This window comes from Oncorhynchus nerka, linkage group LG22, assembly GCF_034236695.1.
Source record: "Oncorhynchus nerka isolate Pitt River linkage group LG22, Oner_Uvic_2.0, whole genome shotgun sequence".
Lineage (NCBI taxonomy): Eukaryota > Metazoa > Chordata > Actinopteri > Salmoniformes > Salmonidae > Oncorhynchus > Oncorhynchus nerka.
Window position 1 is genome coordinate 46,443,943 of NC_088417.1, and position 22,928 is coordinate 46,466,870.

Genomic DNA, 22,928 nt, shown 5'->3' on the forward strand with positions numbered 1-22,928 from the left:
GTATAGCGAGAATAGGAGAGGGCCTAGAACAGAGCCCTGGGGGACACCAGTGGTGAGAGCACGTGGTGAGGAGACGGATTCTCGCCACGCCACCTGGTAGGAGCGACCTGTCAGGTAGGATGCAATCCAAGCGTGGGCCGCGCCGGAGATGCCCAACTCGGAGAGGGTGGAGAGGAGGATCTGATGGTTCACAGTATCGAAGGCAGCCGATAGGTCTAGAAGGATGAGAGCAGAGGAGAGAGAGTTAGCTTTAGCAGTGCGGAGCGCCTCCGTGATACAGAGAAGAGCAGTCTCAGTTGAATGACTAGTCTTGAAACCTGACTGATTTGGATCAAGAAGGTCATTCTGAGAGATAGCGGGAGAGCTGGCCAAGGACGGCACGTTCAAGGGTTTTGGAGAGAAAATAAAGAAGGGATACTGGTCTGTAGTTGTTGACATCGGAGGGATCGAGTGTAGGTTTTTTCAGAAGGGGTGCAACTCTCGCTCTCTTGAAGACGGAAGGGACGTAGCCAGCGGTCAGGGATGAGTTGATGAGCGAGGTGAGGTAAGGGAGAAGGTCTCCGGAAATGGTCTGGAGAAGAGAGGAGGGGATAGGGTCAAGCGGGCAGGTTGTTGGGCGGCCGGCCGTCACAAGACGCGAGATTTCATCTGGAGAGAGAGGGAGAAAGAGGTCAGAGCACAGGGTAGGGCAGTGTGAGCAGAACAAAGAGCTTCCTAGGGTGATGCGAATTTTGACTTAGCAAACGAGGATCGGATGAAAGGATGCCAGGTCCGCAGGGAGGCGATTTTCCTCCACCTTCTTTTCAAAATGGTTGCTCTGAAATCGTTGTAGATAGCCAAGTCATCTGCAGAGAACGGGAGGATGGGGGAGGGGAGGGGGATTCGTTAGGAGGGAGGAGAAGGTGGCAAAGAGTTAACAAGATGTTTATCTTTCATTTGCTAGGGTTAGAGGCAGATGCTTGGAATTTAGAGTGGTAGAAAGTCGTCAGCATCACAGTAAAATTAACTTTCAGATACCCATCAAAAATGGCAAAACGGAAGGTGGATTTAGCAGCAGCGACAGAAGAGGAAAATGTAGAGAGGAGGGAGTGAAAGGATGCCAGGTCCGCAGGGAGGCGAGTGACAGCAAGGTTTTCCTCCATTTCCGCTCGGCTGCCCAAGGAGACCCTTCATCATTCTGCGCTCTGGTACTGTTCTGGACAGCAAAGAGTGCTCTGAAATCTGTGTGACATTGTAGATAGCCAGAGTGAATTACAGTGAAGGCATTTAAAACCAAACTGACTCTGTGGGAGACCCGGAAAGAAAATGTCCATTGAGAACGAGCACAAGTTGGCTGATTATACCTTTTAGGTAAGTTAAGAATGATGGGAATAATGGAAGTCAATAAACATTGGGTAGCTAGATAGCCTATAGTTAATATACTGTCAAGTTTGAACATGTATAACTACTAACGTTAGGTAGCTAACAATCAAACAAGTGAACATTACTGTGCAATCACATACTGCTGTAATGATATGCAAAGTGTTGTTTTTGATTAATGATTTTTGGTTCAGTTGAGTGGATGGAAAACAGCGTAGTTAACAAGATGTTTATCTTTCATTTTGCTGATATTTATTGGACTTGTTGAAAGTTAGCCATAAGAAAATATTTCTTTATTTAAAAATATTTTTGCACGCTAAAAATTTTTAAAGCGAAATGTTCCTCTAGCGGAACCCCTGCACTAGAAAGGTTAATACATTGTAAGGCTGCATGATGTGACTCTAATGATGATTTTAAAAAGTTGCTTGAAAGGCATGAGCTCTGTTTAGTGTTTTGTGCAGGCTGGACACTTCATCAGTCTCTCATTCACAACTTGACAAGTACTTAATAATGTCTCAAATTTCCTGGCGGCATCCCCTTTGTGTGGCTGTAATGCACCCCCCCAAAAAATCCATGCCTTTTGCGGCTCATTGCTGTTGTTCCCTTCTCCCTGAGTGCTGCATGCTCCCAATCACCTCTGACTCGCATGGCTCACCATCATGTGATCGGGTCTTTCTCACAAGCTTCAAGTGAAGACAGACATTTTGGGGACGCAATTGGGCGCATCCTTATCCTATTCTGAGGTGCATATTGAAGATATTGGAAGAATTGTCCACATTTAGTTTTCGTCAGCCAACAAGATGAGTAGGCCAAATGAACAGCAAAAGCACTAGCCTATGTCAATCTACTATCCTCCATAGAACAAAAGTTGACCTATTCTGTGCGAGAAATAAATATTCCAAACATAGTCTGGGACAGTTGTGGAATGCGATAGATCCCAAATTAATACAACCACTAGCATCACACAACAGTGCTGATGCAACAAATCAAAATGTGTTAAAATATTAGGCTATTTCTTCACATTATAAGCAGAGCAATGTGCACATGCCAGTAGGCTATCTGCGCGAATGTTCCATTGGTGAGAAAACACCATTATCAAAAGTGACCGAAAATGTGATTATGCGTGTAATGCTTTTATTACAAATGTGCATTTTTATGGTGAAAATGATCTTCCCCAATTTTTCTAAATCACAGTTGCCAGTTGGGCTCTACACCCCTTGTATGTGCTTAATTTAAAGAAGTTATTTGTCCACTTTAGTTGTGCTTCAAACCTTATCAAAAATATAGGCCTATGGGCTAGGCTACATGATGTGTGCAACCTTTAGAAATGGTTGCAAAAAAAAGGCATAATTTCTTGCCTTGTGCTGGGCGTCATTCACAAGTGATAATATATCATTCACAAGTGATAGGCTAATGTTGTCACCTATCAGACTATTTTTGATTTAATCTTGTCTTTACATATACTAAATAGTATGTGTGAATTTTGTTTTGATTTTGAATGGACCGTTATCATGCACCTGTCTTGAAACAGGGGCAGGGGAAAAATACATGTCATCTATGCACTTAAATAGCGAATGGAGGACATTTTTCAGCCAGGTAGGCTATACTCCTGTTGTAAAGATAAGCAATGTGCTTAACATATGGCAAGTTGATAAATAAATATGGTAGGCCTACCCTATAAAAAGCTGATGGCCTCTACTAAAAAGAGGAGGTTCTATTACTCTATTTTCTCACGCAATTGCATAGCCTATAGAAATGTTGCGCAACAGGAGCTCATGGGCTCTCATGAAGTGTTTGATTAGAGTTTCGATTACATTTGCATTGATGTCAGAGTGATCACATGGACAATAGAGTGCTGAGTAACAGGCAGTTAGCAAGTTTGGTAGGCTACTAATGACCATCAGCAGCATCAGAGCTTGTTTCTAGCCTAGTTACCGTGAGTAATGGTCACATGGAATTTGACTGCCTTCATGACTCGTGACTGCCGGTGTGACGGTAATACGGTCACTGCAACAGCCCTACTTGCAGGTTCCTTCTGGGCAATGCAACAACAATAAGAAATAATACAAGATAAGAATACGGACATAAAGTAAATGGCAGTAGAACATCATATTTTTTTAGCATAAGTATAATACAAGAAGGTAACATTTAGTCCAATATTGGGGAAGTGGGGGAGGGGCGCAAGTGTATACATTTAGCAGTATAGTAAGAGTCTGGAAGTAGCAGTTGTGATGTGTGTAGCATGAATGTACATCATGTATACAACAGTATGTGGACCCCTTTCAAATTAGTGGATTCAGCTATTTCAGCCACACCAGTTGCTGACAAGTGTATAAAATCGAGCACAAGGCCGTGCAATCTCCATAGACAAACATTGGCAGTAGAATGGCCTTACTGAAGAGCTTCCGTCATAGGATGCTACCTTTCCAAAAGTTAGATACAAAAATGTCTGCCCTGCTAGAGCTGCCCCGGTCAACTGTAAGTGCTGTTATTGTGAAGTTGAAAGGTGTAGGAACAAAACCGTCTCAGCCGCGAAGTGGTAGGCCACACAAGCTCACAGAAAGGGACTGCCAAGTGCTGAAGCACGTAGAGCGTAAAAATGGTCTGTCCTCGGTTGCACCACTCACTACCGAGTTCCAAACTGCCTCTGGAAGCAACATCAGCACAAGAACTGTTCGTCAGGAGATTCATGAAATGTGTTTCCATGGCCGAGCAGCCGACGCAAGCCTAAGATCACCATGAGCAATGCCAAGCATCAGCTAGAGTGGTGTAAAACTCTCCACAATTGGACACGCGTTTTCTGGTTGATGAATCACGCTTCACCATCTGGCAGTCCAAAACTGATAAATGAACATTTGGAGAGACCACAAATTCACACAGCTGTGGTATTGTCACTTGTATAGCTCTTTACCTGCTTTAAAGAGTGAAAATACTCAAGCCTTTATCCATAACCCTAACCCTAACCCATGAAAAAGTGATGTTGACTTCAATGGGACATCCAGGTAATTAAAGCAAAAATGTTTTGTGCACTCTCACTAGATAGAAGTATGTGTTTCAGTGCAAGACTTTCTTTAGAAAGTAGACAAAGACAGCAATCAGCAAATCTTAATCAGATGAGACACATCTAGTCTCATTAATTTATAGGTGTTACTTAGGTTGAGAATGATTTCCATATATGTTCTTGCTCACGTAATGTTGCTTTTAAACACACTGCAAACAAAGTGGTAAATACCTAATTCGAATTGAATTTTCATTCGTAAAATGTGGCCACTCATTTATTGTGTTGATATCTTTATAAGAGTTATGCAAACTTCATGTTAATATTGCCTTACCCTAGGCCCTCCATGCCCGACTCTAGCAGGAAGGACCGGAGAGAAGTGTTGCCTTAATTAAGGTATGATGTCATTGTATTGAATACAATTAAGATCACTCAAGTCCATATTTAGAGTGACTGACATAAATTGGAGCAGGAACAGGCTTAGTCTACACTCAGTTGGAACAATGGATATGTAATGCATTTGTCAACAACGGTTGTGCCAAGTAATGCGTATCACAATGGCCGAGAGGTGCGCACACACGCAATGTAACCAACATCCGTTGTTAAACTTGAGGAATGACTAAAGCCCTAGGGGTTTTTGTAACTTCACATGAATAAGTATGTCAACATAGATCTGAATGTTCAATATCCTTTTAACTATACTCCGTTTGATAGTAATGTTGATGCCAAAGCTAATCATTGAATGATCTACCACAAGGACTCTGTCAAGCTTGACAAATGTCTGTGTCATACTAACACGCACACACCAGGGATTGCCAGGGTGAGCTCATATTGTGCTTTTTACGACTGAACGCAGCAAAAAAAGAAACCGCATGGCAACATGATCACACAGTTCACTCTCCACTTCTCAGTCACATGCTCGCTCGCTCACTCACGCACATACTCACATAGTTTCGCTTTATGATTATTCTAATTTAAGGTAATTGGGCCTCTATTTCAGGAGAGGAACGACATGCATGACCTTCTGTCTCTCCTCTCTGCTGAAACAGATGTGGCCCCGGCAGCGCAGGCCCAGCTCTAACAGTGGTCCTCCCTATAGGCTACTCTGCTCCTCTCTTCTTGGCACCAGCTCCTGCCACAACAAAAGAGGATTCCTCTGAAGAGCTCCTGCTGGATACAGGTAATTCAAATGACATCACACACACACTTATGTGTGCAGGGACTAACTCATTCTGTCTCACATACACACACACACAAGCACACACTTGATTTAGGTTAGTGTATAGTAAAGGCTGTGTTATAAAATAATAGTGCCTCTCTTTCAGATCTGCCAAGCACACCTCTGCCAGCCATCCCACCACTGCCCTTGACAGCTTCTCCACTGGGCCCATCAAGAGATGAGGTTGCCGCTTCATCTTGGACCACGCTGATGGACAGAGCCCATTAGAGCTGCCAGTGATGTCCTACTGCCCAAACACCACGGGGCGGAAGAGACCCTGAAGTGGTTGGATGTGCTTTTCTCTTAACACCAGCCCAGAGAAGCTCCTAAAGACTCACAGCTGTGGCATTATGTTACTGCAGAGAGTGAAACGGTCAGTGTCCCAGTCATGTTCCCTGGCATCTGCACTCACAGCACAAAGCCTCACCAATTCAAGTATGCCATTTGAGGATTTTGCTGCCGCTGCCTTCTTTCAATGGGAGCTGGGGGCCTCGAAGCAGAGGGAGGTAGTGAGGAAGGAGCAAACTGAGGAAAGAGGAAATCTTTAGAGCAGCATCCCTCCGGCCGTCTGTACAGGTTCTGCCACCAGCCGCTGAAACGAGGCCCCAACAGCCCTCACACACATACCAGCTTTCCTTGAGCGGCAGTAAAATATCTACCGCCTAGCCAAAGTGTTTTCCCCATACCTGGCACAGGGCATTGGCTGGAGCTTCAACAGTCTGCTTGTTATGAGACTGAAAAGTAGAGATGGATGGTGGATAAGGGGGGTTGACTCTACAGACACATACACACAGACAAAGAAATAAATAGGAGCTGAAAATCTATTTCCATTGATGCAAGTGGTTTGGACTCTTGTTCGATTTGTGTTCATTTTACAGGTACTTTCCATTCTTTTCCATTACTGTACATATATTGCTGTATATCACTGTATATATTATTGTTCATTGCTATTTTGTGTATCTGTTGCACAAAGAGCAACACGCTTTTCTAATCGCGGTGAATGTCTTGTATTATTAACCAATTTCTTTAGTGTGTGAATAAGTTTGTTATACAAAGGATTGTGCTCCAACGTGTTTTTTAATGTTGCCTTTATTTTTTTTGATTGTGCTCTAACACTCTTTCATTAAATTAATCCTCAACACAAATAAATCTTCTTTTGATTTTCTTATATTGTCTTTATATGCATTACAATGGCAAATGCAACATCCTCCAAATGCAAGACGTCCTCCAGCAATGTCTGAACTTTTACTTTTGAATATCAATATCCCAGGGACTGTAACGGTTCTCTTGTGGTGAAGGAGAGTCGGACCAAAATGCAGCGTGTAGATTGCGATCCATGTTTATTAAACTGAAGTAACACAAATCTAAATACAAACACTACAAAACAATAAACGTAACGAAAACCGAAACAGCCTAATACTGGTGCACATACACACAGAACAGGACATCAAGACACTAAGGACAATCACCCACGAAACACTCAAAGAATATGGCTGCCTAAATATGGTTCCCAATCAGAGACAACGATAAACACCTGCCTCTGATTGAGAACCACTTCAGACAGCCATAGACTTAACTAGAACACCCCACTAAGCTACAATCCCAATACATACACACCACATACAAAAACCCATGCCACACCCTGGCCTGACTAAATAAATGAAGATAAACACAAAATACTTCGACCAGGGCGTGACAGGGACACACACCAGCTATTGAGATGTGCCTCTTGTTAAGTAAATCAGGTGTTACATGAGGTGAAAAGGAGATGAGTGCCATGTTAAGAAAATAAAAAGCTATGTATTTACATTCACATATCAAACTGTTTACACTAAACAGACCTACAATAAATATCTATGTTTGTTGCATGAAGAAATGAATAAATCGGTGTTGGTCATGAAGCATGTAACTGCTGAGGTAGGATATTGAAAGTGGAACATTCCATTTTGTCACGTTCTGACCCTAGTTATTGTGTTAATTGTTTGTTTTAGTTGGTCAGGACGTGAGTTGGGTGGGCATTCTATTTTTTGTGTGTCTAGGTTGTTTTTCTGTGTTCGGCCTAGTATGGTTCTCAGAGGCAGGTGTCGTTTAGTTGTCTCTGATTGAGAATCATACTTAGGTAACCTGGGTTTCACTGTTTGTTTGTGGGTGATTGTTTCCGTGTCTGTGTTTTACACCACACGGTACTGTTTTCGGTTTTGGTTATTCACGTTACGTTTGTTTTTGTATGGAGTGTTCAGTTTATGTGTTTAAATAAACAACCATGGACACTTACCACGCCGCATATTGGTCCTCCGATCCTTCTCGCCTCTCCTCTTCAGACGAAGAGGAGGAAAGCCATTACACATTTTATGTGTTTATCTTCAGATGTTTTATTTTTTTATCACACAGGAAATGGATGCCTTGCTCTGAAGAGGCATTCAGTTAATCACAGTGCGTCCCCTCCACTTCTGTAAAACTATTTGGTCTGAGGGAATAAACGTTATTATAATAAAGAATTGAAGACAAATTCTATAAATTGATTCAACTTTATTAAAACTTGTCATGCAATCATTGTTTTAAATACAGTGTACCAACTTCTGAGGGAATAAACTCTTATGTTTATTTTAATAACAGAGTACACTTATCATATGATTCATGTTTTAAGTACAGTGTAACAAGTATTGTAAATAAGCATATGTCCCTGCGTGGGATCGAACCATGGCAAATAAATTGGCAAATAAAGGTGTGGTTCAGGTATGAATCTCTGTGAGACATTCTTGTTCAGTCATATACAATACCAGGTGTCATATACAGTATAATACCAAACTCCATTATTTGAATGATACTGTGTCTGCATGTACATATTACAATTATACACTTCAACAGTGTTTACCACTCCTGCTCCTGGGACATCAATGATTGCACATTGTAACTATGCAGTAGACTAGAAACATGATTTAAGTAAAGGCTGATTTGTAATTCATATATACAGAAAAAAAAACGATGCAGTATTTAACTCCCTTCATCTGCATTCTTCCGAGGACATAGGATAGTATTTCAATGATATACACAATTTCAACCAGTGGAGAATGTGAAACGCTTTATTGAAAGAAGTTCATTATCCAGGTGATATAAATACATAATACATGTATTATAATTATGATAATTGTAATATTATATTATAAATACAAGTTCAATCTGTACTTCAATGCACATATGGTGTGCATTATAAAACGAGGAAGAAAGACGAGGTGGGGAGAGAGGTGTAGAAGACAGAAAGGGAAAGAGGTAAGAGGCAGACAGAATATGATTAATGAATTACAGTGCTACCCTAATATTCTCTCAGTTCATCACAATTACAGTGTCTAGCGGTGTCTCCTAACCAGCCTCAGGCCCTCAGTTGGCCCGAAGGTTATTTTAAGAATGGGTGAGGAGGCGATGTCGGGACTGGCTTCCTCTCTCACATCAAAACATACCTGCAGACGAGAGACAGATGGATAGAGAGAGACCATGATTAAGCCTTGTTTTTTTGTATTCTAACAGTCATCATAATCATCAGGACGTGAAATGCAAAACTGACCTTGGATCTTTAACCTGTTGCTTCTACTCGGGACGCTTGCGTCCCAACTAGAGCTCTGGAAATGCAAATGCGCTACGCTAAATGCTAATAGTATTAGTTAAAACTCAAAAGTTCATTAAAATACACATGCAGGGTATCGAATTAAAGCTACACTCGTTGTGAATCCAGGCAACAAGTCCGATTTTTAAAATGCTTTTCGGCGAAAGCATGAGAAGCTATTATCTGATAGCATGCAACACCCCAAAAGACCCACAGGGGACGTAAACAAAATAATTAGCATTTCGGCGTTACACAAACCGCACAATAAAATAGAAAACATTCATTACCTTTCACCATCTTCTTTGTTGGCACTCCTAGATGTCCCATAAACACTATTTGGGTCTTTATTTCGATTAAATCGGTCCATATAAAGCCTAGATATCGTTATATGTAGACTGTGTGATAAACGAAAAAAACATCGTTTCAAAACGTAACGTCATTTTTAAAATTCAAAAAGTCGACGATAAACTTTCACAAAACACTTCGAAATACGTTTGTAATGCAACGTTAGGTATTAGTAAACGTTAATAAGCGATAAAATTCATCAGGAGGCGATGTAAAGATCATTAGCTGTCCGTCTGGAAAAATGTCCGGCTAGAAACTCAACGAAAATATCCGGTCCTAGACCGGATTAGATACGGTGTCCTGTATGTGTTTGACCAAGAAAAAACTCGAAGGGAAATGACAAGACTCTAGACACCCTGTGGAAGCTGTAGGTACTGCAACCTCAGTCAATTAATTGTGGTTCACGTTTATCAATGGGTTCAAGTAGCGCATGGATATATTTTCCCCATTTTCAGTGATCAGTTTTTCCTGTGCTTTTCGATGTAAATGCCGTTCTGGTAAAGCCACAGCAGTGATTTAACCAGTTTTTTAAACGTCTGAGTGTTTTCTATCCACACAGACTAAGCAAATGCATATACTATATTCCTGGCATGAGTAGCAGGGCGCTGAAATGTTGCGCGATTTTTAACAGAATGTTCAAAAAAGTAGAGGGTCGACTGAAGAGGTTAACTCTGGGACTACTACATCGCCATCGGTGTTTCAATGTAAAGCATCTCTTTAACCTCTCTAGGGGCTGTGAGACGCTACTGTCCCATCTGGCCAACATCCTGTGAAATTGCAGAGCGCCAAATTCAAAAACAGAAATACTCATTATAAAAATGTATGAAACATACAAGTGTTATACATCTTTTTAAAGTTGAACTTCTTGTTAATCCAACCACGGTATCAGATTTCAAAAAGACTTTACAGGCGAAAGCAAACCATGCGATTATCTGAGAACAGCGCCCAGCAGACAAATCATTACAAACAGTAACCAGCCAAGTAGACGAGTAACAAACGTCAGAAATAACGATAAAACGAATCACTTACCTTTGATGATCTTCATATGGTTACACTCACAAAACTCCCAGTTACCCAATAAATGTTTGTTTTGTTCGATCAAGTAACTCTTTATATCCAAAAACCTCTGTTTTGTTAGCGGGTTTTGTTCAGTAATCCACAAGCTCAAACGCAGCCCCCCAAAAAATCCAAATAGTATTCGTAAAGTTTGTAGAAACATGTCAAACGATGTTTATAATCAATCCTCAGGTTGTTTTTAGCCTAAATAATCGATAAAATTTTAACCGGACAATAACGTCGTCAATATAAAAGGTAAACAAGAAAGGCGTGCTCTCGGTCGCGCGCATGAAAAACCTCTGGGACACTGTAGGGTCCACTCATTCAGAGTGGTCTTACTCTCTCATTTTTTCAGAATACAAGCCTGAAACAATTTCTAAAGACTGTTGACATCTAGTGGAAGCCATAGGAAGTGAAATTTGAGTCCTAATTCAATGGATACTGTAATGGCATTCAATTTTTAAAAATCCCACTTCCTGGATGGATTTTTCTCAGGTTTTTGCCTGCCAAATCAGTTCTGTTATACTCACAGACATTATTTTAACAGTTTTGGAACCTTTAGAGTCTTTTCTATCTAAATCGACCAATTATATGCATATCCTAGCTTCTGGGCCTGAGTAGCAGCCAGTTGACTTTGGGCACGCTTTTCATCCAGAGGTGAAAATAGTGCCCCCTACCCTAGTGATGTTAATAATACTTCCTGTTGACCCGACCAAGTGACCTCTCACCTATGACCATGCTGTGCCTTCTGTGTCAGCCAGCTGATATAACCTAGAGGATTTAGGGAGAAGAGGGAGAGGAATGAAGTGAAGGAGAGAGACCGTTGTGTGTGTGTGTGTGTGTGTGTGTGTGTGTGTGTGTGTGTGTGTGTGTGTGTGTGTGGTCTCACCTGGTGTCCACACTAAGTGGCTACAGAGTACTCTATGTTGAAAAACAGACACGTGAGGACAACCAGTAGAAGATAATGTCATTATTAGACATAAATACCACTTGAAGCTTGATGATGACTTGATCATTTGAATCAGCTGTGTAGTGCTAAGGCAAAAACAAAAATATGCACAGGTGTTTGGAGCATTCCGATACGCCACAGCTGGTGAGGTGTCAATATGTCCAACAAGACAGGCAGAGAGAAAGAGAGAAAAATAACATAGAACAGTTTAATTACCTCTGGTTATGGACACTTTTGCCAGCAATAAAGCTTCCACGTCCTATTCCTCGGACATTGAACATCTGGCAATATCCATTTTCGACCCCTTGATCAGCTCCCACTCTGAAAGTAAAGAAAACAGCTTATTTTTTGTAGATATGAAAACAATAACTGAGATATGACCGTTCAATCCAAAGCAGCAGATGCCATTATCAGGATACGTCAATACAACACAGAAATGTTAACACCAGACTGGTATTGTGGTTGTTCATTAGGTGATGGGAAATATGCAATATGTATACAAAATAATATACTTACCTGTTGTATCTTGACAAAAAGCATAAGTGAAATGTTTAATGTTTACCTGCTTCATTATTTATGTGTTACCAGTTGATGAAGAACAACTCCAACATCATTGAAAATGTGTCTACGAACAAGTAAGAATAAAAAAAGTTAAAATAACTTGTTCGATTTGGTGGAGACATTATACATCTTAGTATCAATTTATGATTTGTATCAATGTGGACGAGAGACAGGGGAGCAGGAACAGAGTATTTTCGCCGAGCAATGCAATGAACCTGGATCATTCTGGCAATGATACCTCCACCATCTACATGCTGGAAAGACTCCCTAAGTCTTCGCCATTGTACGCAATGGCCCAGTGCTCTGAGACTTCCTTTGACCATTCTAAAGCCTGCATGGGGCATCCTTGCCTTTATGGCCCTGACTTTCTGGTCTAACTCTTCATCTGACATATCAGAATAGCATTCCCTGACAGACATATTTTGTTCTTTCATCCTTCTGTAAAAAAAGCTAACCGTTACACTGTCATTAAATATGAATATATTGACTATGAAACAAATAGGACATGGACTGCTTATGAGTTGCCATTAAAGAAAGTTAGATTAATTCTACTAAAAATGGAGAGTACAGGCATTTGTAGCTAAATGCTTTTGGTTAGCTTGAGAATAATAATTGCATGATTTATCATTCTAAGGTATGCATGGGGGCTAATAGTTGAACAATAGACTATTCAACTTTTACTAAAGAATTGTCTAATAGCTGAGCTACGTGTGAAAACCCTCCATCCTATCACAGACCAGATTTGCCCTAAAGACCAAGGGGGAGTTAGAGCACTGATTATGCTTTTGGGTCCCAATGCACTACTGTGTTTCTAACTGACAATGAATGGACAACTTTCACAAAATAATAAACCGACAATTGTGCACAACTTTAAATTAAACAAGCAGGGACCAGGTTTCGAGGCAAGGATATGCATATTCTTGGTATCATTTGAATGGAAACATTCTGAAGTTTGTGGAAATGTTAATTGAATGTAGGAGAATATAACACAGTAGATCTGGTGGAAGAAAAGAGAAAGAAAGAGCATACATTTTCTGTTTTTTATTGTTGTAGCATCATCTTTCACATTAACTAGAATATCCACACAGTCAGATAGGATGCTGGAGATAATTTTGATGGATAACACAAGAGGGCAACTGTAGGTGTGCAAAGTTTCAGACTGATAAGGTTTTGCCTGCTACATACGTTCTGTTATACTCACAGACATGATTCAAACAGTTTTAGAAACTTCAGAGTGTTTTCTATCCAAATATACTAATAATATGCATATCTTATATTCCTGGCATGAGTAGGAGGAAGTTGAAATTGGGCACGCTATTTATCCAAAAGTGAAAATGCTGCCCCCTATACCTTAAGAAGTTAATGCAACCGCTGTGTCTGATTTCATAACTTTACGGAAAAAGCTCAATCTGAGAATGGCGCTCAAAACCCAAAACAGCCAGAGGAATATCCGCCATTTTGGAATCAACAAAGTTAGAAACAACACCATAATTGTTCACTTTCCTTTGATGATCTTCATCAGAAGGCACTCCCAGGAATCCCAGTTTGACAATAAATAACTGATTTGTTCCATAAAGTTCCATCATTTATGTCCAAATAGCCACTTGTTGTTAGCGTGTTCAGCCCAGTAATCCATCTTCATGAGGCACAGGCACTTCATCCAGACAAAAACTCGAAAAGTTCTGTTACAGTCCTTTAGAAACATGTCAAACGATGTATGGAATCAATCATTAGGATATTTTTAACATAAAACATCAATAATGTTCCAACCGGAGAATTCCTTTGTCTCCAGAAAAGCACTGGAATGAGAGGTAACTCTGTCAGGAGTGCGCGTCATGAGACCAAGCCTTTCTGCCAGACCACTGACTCAGAGGTCTCATGAGCCCCTCCTTTATAGTAGAATCCTCATTCAAGTTTCAAAAGACGGTCTAGTGGAAGCCATAGGAAGTGCAACCTCATCCATATCTCAATGTGTATTCGGTAGGCCAAGCTTTGAAAAACTACAAACCTCAGATGTCCCACTTCCTGGTGGATCCTGGTCAGATTTTTGCCTGCCATATGAGTTCTGTTATACTCACAGACATCATTCAAACTTTTTAGAAACTTCAGAGTATTTTCTATCCAATACTATTGATAATATGCATGCATCTGGGACAGAGTAGGAGGCAGTTCACTCTGGGCATGCTATTCATCCAAAAGTGAAAATGCTGCCCCCTATTCCAAAAAGGTAAAAAATCTAAACATTTAGCCCAAAGTTTGTAGAACAATTAAAGTTAAGTTAATAACTCTAAATTAAGCATATAGGAATACATATTTCTTTGTTAACCGCTCAATACAGAATAGCTGTATGTGCGCACTCCCTCAGAATGTTTGGAGAAAATATCCTTTCTATTTTATTCCGCTTTGTTCAATTGTATTCTTCATACTTTAAAGTAATGCAACAGAATTATAACTAAATATTGTCTGCTAAATTAACTAGTGTAGCCCACAGCCATACGGCATCAACAAATCAGAGTATGCTCTTCTGTTCTTCTGAAATAGACTACATTTTCTTCATATCATGTTTCTTTAGACCTGTCTAAAATAAATAATGGATTTATTGTGAAAGTGTAGGCTATATTTCATGGACTTACTAGACTTTTTCAAATGTAGATGTTCCAAAGGTCTGCAGCAGTGGCTTGTAGGCTGTGGGGAAGCCAGGAGATGCTTAATGTGTTTATGTTAGTTAACGGTCAATTAACAGACAGCCAAAAAACTAGATTGGCTAGTGACAGACACACTCGACCCTCTGATTGAACCAGCAAACTGTCAATTAACACTGGTCAGGTGAACTAGTGCAGTGAGAAGGTTTTGGGGGGGTTGCCAGTGTGAAACTGAATGGGAAAAATACATGGTTATCATACATATTTTTAATAGGCTATATATAGCCTACCATTTGTATTTTATATGTATACCTTTCCTTATTCTATCTGATTTACTAGGCCTATGGCATTGGACCAAATTCTTGTTTGAAAAACATCAAATCTGCTTCAGAACCAAAAAAGTTGCGTGTCTTGACTCTTGACCAAAAACCAGTCATCAGCATGTTGGCGCACATATCCAGATTAGTGACCAGAAAGCGATTGTTTAATTTTCTCCGGTCTTGCATGGCAAAAACAGAGTAGCCTACCTAAATTAATTTTCGGGATATAAAGTACCATTTAGCAATCTGCTCATTTTAACATTTTTGATAGGGCTAGTTTGGCTAAGTGATAATTATATACCTCAGTGGTGGTACTGGCTATATGTCTAAAGATAGCTGTAACATCGCACTACCTTCAATACTTATGGGATAAAGATGTAACATATTCTGGCAAATGAATAACATTTGTGAGGAAGAAAAAGGTTAGACAGATCATGCTTTCTTTCCATCCGACCTTGCAACCACTGAGAGACTGAAAAACAGCTTCTATCTCAAGGCTATCAGACTGTTAAACAGCCACCATTGAGTGGCTGCTGCCAACACACTGTCATTGACACTGACCCAACTCCAGCCACTTTAATAATGGGAATTGATGGGAAATGATGTAAATATATCACTAGCCACTTTAAACAATGCTACCTTATATAATGTTACTTACCCTACATTATTCATCTCATATGCATACGTATATACTGTACTCTACATCATCGACTGCATCCCTATGTAATACATGTATCACTAGCCACTTTAACTATGCCACTTTGTTTACTTTGTCTACATACTCATCTCATATGTATATACTGTACTCGATACCATCTACTGTATGCTGCTCTGTACCATCACTCACTCATATATCCTTATGTACATATTCTTTATCCCCTAACACTGTGTATAAGACAGTAGTTTTAGAATTGTTAGTTAGATTACTTGTTGGTTATCACTGCATTGTCGGAACTAGAAGCACAAGCATTTCGCTACACTCGCATTAACATCTGCTAACCATGTGTATGTGACAAATAAAATTTGATTTGATTTGATTTGATTTGATTTGATTTGCTGCGTGCAGGTAGGCCATATGATCCTGCTTGCTCTGGACTGCAGAGACGTGACAATGTGACATGATATCATGACCCTAGTTAATATTGACTGCTAACATGAATGACTTTCTGCTCAAAAGGCAGGTGTAAAATGCAGTTTATTTCTTGACGTGACTTGAGACTAGGACCTTGTGACTAGAGACTCGCTTGTAACTCGAATAACTTGGTGACTTTGGTGTCACCTCTGCTGTTTTACACTTGCTGTATTCTGTGATGTGAAAAATAAAAACTTGAAACTTGAAACTACATCCTCCCTCCCCAACATTTCAGCTTGGAAATTGGTTACACTAGTGATTCTAAACAGTACATGGCCATTTAACGATCTGCAATTTGCAATATAAGCCTAATATTACATTTGTATTTTTGTTAGAAATGGATCTTCATGTATATAATGTCAACATTTTCACAACACAGTGAATCAGAAACACTGTTACCACAGACAATGGTGACCTCCCATGTAAAAGTGAGCCAGGTAAGACTCTTTATCAGATAATATTGCCTCAGTGAGGAAGTTAGGTCCCCTGGCTCCTCCCTATAACATGGCATATTGGGTTTCCACCAGTGACAGAGAGTGGGGAGGCCTCCTAACTGATAGCACTATCCATCTTAGTGAGATCCCAATACTCTAATCTGCAGAGGACTTCTGAGCCATAATGAAAGCCTCACTTCTCACAGCACAGGATGCTGCCCAATGTATTTATCAGAGGTGATGCCACTACAGTCTTGGGAGAAAATGATGGATAGAACAATCTCTTTATAATGTAGCATTCTCATCCTGTACGTTTACCAGATCATCTTTAACATCATGTACCATGGGTTTTGCGACTCTTGGACATGATGTTAGTATTTAAGAGTTACAGTATATAATGCATGAATTGTAACAATAGAGTGGGTGGGAAAATGTATAACATGTCCCTCTACCTGGTTCTCTAAAGATATTCTTCATTACCTAAAAACCCAAATGTGCACGGTTGCGGAACAGACTTTTAATTGGCACAGTCTGACGACGTGATGTTGGGACCCTGAGATCCTTATGTTAGCGGACTACTTGGATAGGTCCATTATGTACAGGTTTTCATTTCATCCAATGACTTCCATTAACCAGATGTCAATTACATTGTCACAACGTGACAATAGCAACAATGTTAACAGCCGGAGTGAAATGGATCCAACCCACATCTACCAACATTCACTGGTGTCCGTACCAGTATCCTACACTCAGTAGTGAACAGTTGTCAACCGGCACTACAATTGAACCAGAAAAGTTATGTTTCTAGGGTTGGGGTGAATTTAGGTCACAGCGAAGGTGACATCACTGCAGGTAGCTGCGAACAAATGTACATCAACTACTCTACATATGCACAGTATGTCCCGAGATGTTGAAAAGGACTGCTACCACATGATTAATGTAGTGGGTAAACCCCTCACAATAATTAGTATGTTTTTCAGGTTAAGGTGTTACACCTGTTGTATTTAGAGCATGTGACAAATAAAATATGATTTGATTTTGATAATTACAGAGATTTATTCTAATGACAGAGATTTTAGTTTGACCTTTAGTTTGGGTTTCAGATTACCTCTGACTTGCTCCAAAACTAAAGCATCCAAGAGCATTTCTCCTTGGAGAGGTTACATGGCTAACTACAAAAGAGCTTCCACTAACGCTCCGTTACAGTCTCATTATCTCTTTTATTTGCTAAAATGGAATGGGAACTAAACTAAACCTTGGTTCTGAGATCACACCCTCTCAGTACCTTCTTTCGATGTGGTGTCCAAGCCTATTAGACAACAGTGACATAAAAATGAGGTCATATATTCACTATGGGAATTTCAAATCTGTGGGATTCCTTTGTTGGAGAGCGAGGGCAGAGAAGGGAGTAGTCCTAGTCACAGTGACGATCATTAAAAAGCTCAACCAAAACCATGGCCTTTCTGCTCTTTGCTTCTTGACAAATGTTCTGAATAAATAGATCTGAAATTACTTTGCACTTTCAAAAGATAATACATGTAAAACATAGTCCCCTGTTAATGTCTTCATTGTATTCTTAAATCCTTTGGAAAGTTAACATACTTTAGGGCCATTTTGTGAATATAATGAGAAGTACAAGTAGCTCAAGTAGCTGCAAAGAAAATATAGCATCCTCTAGAGAGAAGACTGGTTTGACTTAGTTGCTTTAGGCGGTTTCCTCTCAGCCACTATACTGGAGGTTTGCTAGATGTTGCAGTTTGGTACCTACTGTAGTTGTATGGTTTGAGTGAAGTCCATTTTAACGAGAGCCTAGTCAGGTCTTACAGATGAGGATCCAAAGATAAAAAGGTCACACCGCTCGTAATGTAGTACACAATGGAAACACTACATCATTGCAAGGATGCGTGATTGGATTGGAGCTGGGGAAAGATACTATTTTCTGCTTTGGAAACTTCTGTCTATTGTATAATATAATTCCTTCTAATAACCTTTCATTAAAATACATCATTTCAAAGGATTTTCTGAAACTTTGGGCATGCCCGCCAGTTTGTCTGTGGAAAAGTGAGGAGAGAAGGCCTACGGCTCACTTAACTTTATTCAGTCAGCCATGGAAAGGGAGGAACAGATTTGAAATGTAAAAAAGATTCTCACAAAAAGATTAATCATAGTGCCTTGCCAACATATAATGATCAGTCTTTCCATTTTAAAAAGAAGGCCATGATGTGATTGATATATTTTCAAAGCTGCCTGCTGCTGAGAGCAGATCTTGTCCATAGGGCTGTAAAGTTCATTGCCTTGTAGCACAACCATGAAGAGCACAAAACTTTACATCAGATGCCTATCTGTCGTTTGAAAATGATACATTATTGTCTGACATTGAATATTTCTGATCAGTTAGTTCTGACCAATCGACCGTGGGCGAAATGAGTCCTTTTTTCTCAAATGCCTGGTATTCCCTAGCCTATTCCAGAGAAGTGGATTTGTATTAAGGAGCTCCAAACAATCCTGGAAGTTTAACAGCAACTGAATTCTTGAACTGCACTTGATTCCCCTCTGGAACCCTGGTGAAATGACTTTAATTAATCAGCAATGTACTGAATGCACAGGTAAACCAAGCAGCCCTTGCATCCATCCAGAACCCACATTAAGTGGCCCAGAGAGAATCACAGCTTGGAGGTCCTGTAGGTAGGGTAATGTGGGGTAACTAGCCCCCTGGGTTAACTGCCACCCCGTGTAATTGTCACAGAAAGCACTATGTCACACATTTTTTCCCCAACACTTTTCCTGGCTGCCACTACCCTTGCTCTGCCACTAATAAACCCAGCATCATTGCAGTTCTTGACACAAACGCCTGGCATCGACTACCATACCCCGTTAAAAGGCACTTACCCCAGTACTTATGACAAACGCATTCATTAAATAACTGTCACAGGAAGGATAAAAAGATCATCAAGGACAACAACCACCCGAGCCACTGCCTGTTCACCCCACTATCATCCAGGAGGCAAGGTCAGTACAGGTGCATCAAAACTGGGACCGAGAGACTGAAAAAACAGCTTCTATCTCAAGACTGTTAAATAGTCATCACTAGCTGGCTACCACACGGTTACTCAATACTGCACCTTAGAGGCTGCTGCCCTATATACATAGATTTGAAATCACTGGCCACTTTAATAATGGAACACTAGTCATTCTTTCCATTACTCATCCCATATATAAGAACTGCATTCTATTCTACTGTATCTTAGTCTATGGCTCATCCAAATATTTCTACATTCTTAATTCCATTCCTTTACTTTAAATTGTGTGTATTTTTAGATATTACTTGTTAGATATTACTGTACTGTTGGAGCTAAAAACACAAGCATTTTGCTACATCTGCAATAACATCAGCTAAACATGTGTATGTGACCAATAACATATGATTTGATTTTAAAAAGTTTAAACTCTAGCAATTCATTTCCCGTCATAGTTTTTGTTTGCCTAAGCATGACCACATGTCACATTTTTACCAAACTTTGCTGTTTTGTGTCATCAAATGGACATTGTTCTAAAGGGGGGGCCAGTTACACCACATTATCCTACTGTGCAGTATAGGCAGTAAGCAACATCCGTCAGATATACAATAAACAGCTTTGATAAGTGGTAATAAGCCAACAATCCGAGTATGAATGATCCAAGAGGACTCAGCGGCACCACTTCTCAGAGGCAAATGAGAGGGACCTTCACTATATCCCAGCCGCAGCACTGCACAGCGCAGGGCTTGGCTGGTGATGGAGTGATTGAGCATGCCAGTGTTAATGTTTCTGGTTGTTTACACTGTCTGGCCAAGCGTATCCAGCAAAGGCTCCCCTCCCTCCTCATCGCCCTTCCCAGACATTGATAAGGCATTAAGCCATTGGAAAGTAGCAGCACCACTAAAGACATGACAGCCCCCTTGGGCACACTCATTGCGAGCAACCATAGAACTCAGTGTGACTTCAGATTACCAGGAATTGCATGTCTTTCTCAGAGACAGAGTCCCCCCCCAACTTCCCCCTAAACCCCCCCCCCCTCACCCTCCTCTGATACCACCCCATCCGTGGCCTCCCATGAGACACTATCCAACGTTTTCTCATCAGCTCCTTAGACCGCAGGCACAAAGGCAGAGTCAATCCTCTCCAAAGACTGCTGTGTCAACCTGGATGCTTTGTCTGAAATAATTAGGTTTCATTAGCATCCAGGAGCCCAGTGCCATACGTTACCTGCTTAGCTAGGGTTGCGGATAATTGGGGGGTTGTAGCGTGAGAGTGCTTCAACTCCCCTGACACCGTCCCAGGATGTCGACATCCTAGAAGTCGTTTTTCCCAGGCCGTCTCGCTTACGCAAGCAACTTCCTTTTTCCTTTCCCACTCTCTCTCTCACTCTCAGTGCCGTCTCAGTCACAACAAAGAGCCCTGATCCAGGTTCCATCTCACCGTAGTAGCGTAGTGGTACACAAAGTTTCCCTTTTGCTCCCAGCACGATTCTGAGATGTTTCAATACCCTTTGCCTCGGTGTGGAAAAATAACTCGTTTTTTACTTCGAATGTGGAACTCGGCGAGACACTGACTCATTTTGCAGTTTCATATGGGAGAATATACATTCAAGTATTAATTAAGTGACGCGTTGTTCATGCTCTTGGTTTAAATAATTTAGTCACAGAAATAGAAGTGGAATGCAAATTTGGATCACATCGTTGTAAGAGTGCATCTTGATTATGTCTGTAACACGGAATTAGAAAAGTGTTGAATAATGTATAATTCATATGAAGTTCAAATGTTCAAAGAGCCTGGGAGTTTTCAGCTGTTAAAAAAATATATATAATTAAACTGGGTAGCTGGGTTATGTGGATCATACCCACACTGTGAGATTAAAGGTGTTAGAGAGTGTGAAAGGTGATGATGACTATCCGTTGGAACGTGGAGGGGAATTGATACCTAGCTAAATCAATGTATTAACGCCTTCTCTTCTCTCCATGATCCTTGTGTTCACTGAAGTGCAGTTGTCAGCCATTTTGTCTCCCATCAGATTAACATCTGTCTCTTCTCTCTACCCATTTTTAACCAGTCAATATGCCACCCAGCTGAGAAGACGGATGTATTTGTGTTTTTATCCTTTTGTGCATTACATACATTATCTTGCATACAGGCAATGTGTTTATTGTCAAGTATGTAAAAAGTGACCATTATCAACTCATGAAAAGACAAACACCATACAACATGCATTGTGATCCACTCATGCCTGCCACTGTCATTGCTGCCATACTTCCCAAGTGTCTACAGCTTACCACTACAGGAAGCTCTCTCACATATCAAAGCCTCTGTGATATACTCCTCTCCATTTCAAAAGGCACAATACATTTGCTTCCACATACACTACATGACCAAAAGTATGTGGACACCTGCTCATCGAATATTTAATTCGTGGGCATTAATATGGCGTTGGTCCCCCCTTTGCTGCTATAACAGCCTCCACTCTACTGGGATGGTTTTCCACTAGAAGAAATGCTAGGTTGTTTACTTGACCCAACTGCTGGGTTGCAACTTAATTGTTTTCTTTAACAATTGCTGGGTTATTGATGCTGTGTTATTGAGATATGACCTAGTGGGTCAGATCAGAAGGCTGGAGGCGTAGTTAAGTAGGTGCGTGGCTATCAGATATTTGTATCCACCAATTAGGGTAAATGTCATACCTGTTCATCTGTTCTGTTGTATAGTTCACATGTTGAAGTCGAACATTGACATTTTTGTAATTTCAATGAGGCTTACAGAAGTGGATGAGTTTCCTAAAAGCCTATGTAAATTCCATTGTTGGGCTACAATAAGGTGCTATGCATTATTGTAGCATGTAATAAATCATCTTTATATTATTGAAGAATGTGTCAAATGAAAAAAGAAGGAACATTTGAACTTAACATGAACAGAAAATACATTTATTCTGACGGTTGGCCAATAAGAACTAAAGCCACACCCCTAATAACCCCTAATAAACCACCTCCTGACCTAATGACTACATAAAAAAATGCCCAGTTTGGGAAATCCCATGTTTGGGTAATCGCAACAACCCAAGTAGGGTTATTCAAAATAACCCAGCGTGTTGTCTATCCAATATGTACCCAGCGCTGGGTTACCATCGTTTATTTTTGTGTAATATGGATTTACTGGTATGACCCTCTTTGATGTCTCAACCACCTGGTAGAGCTTTGTTATTTCCTATTTTAATTTTTTTTTTTTTTTAGCTATCTAAACAATGGAAGGTGCACATTCAATGGCTACAAAGCTAGCTGGCTAG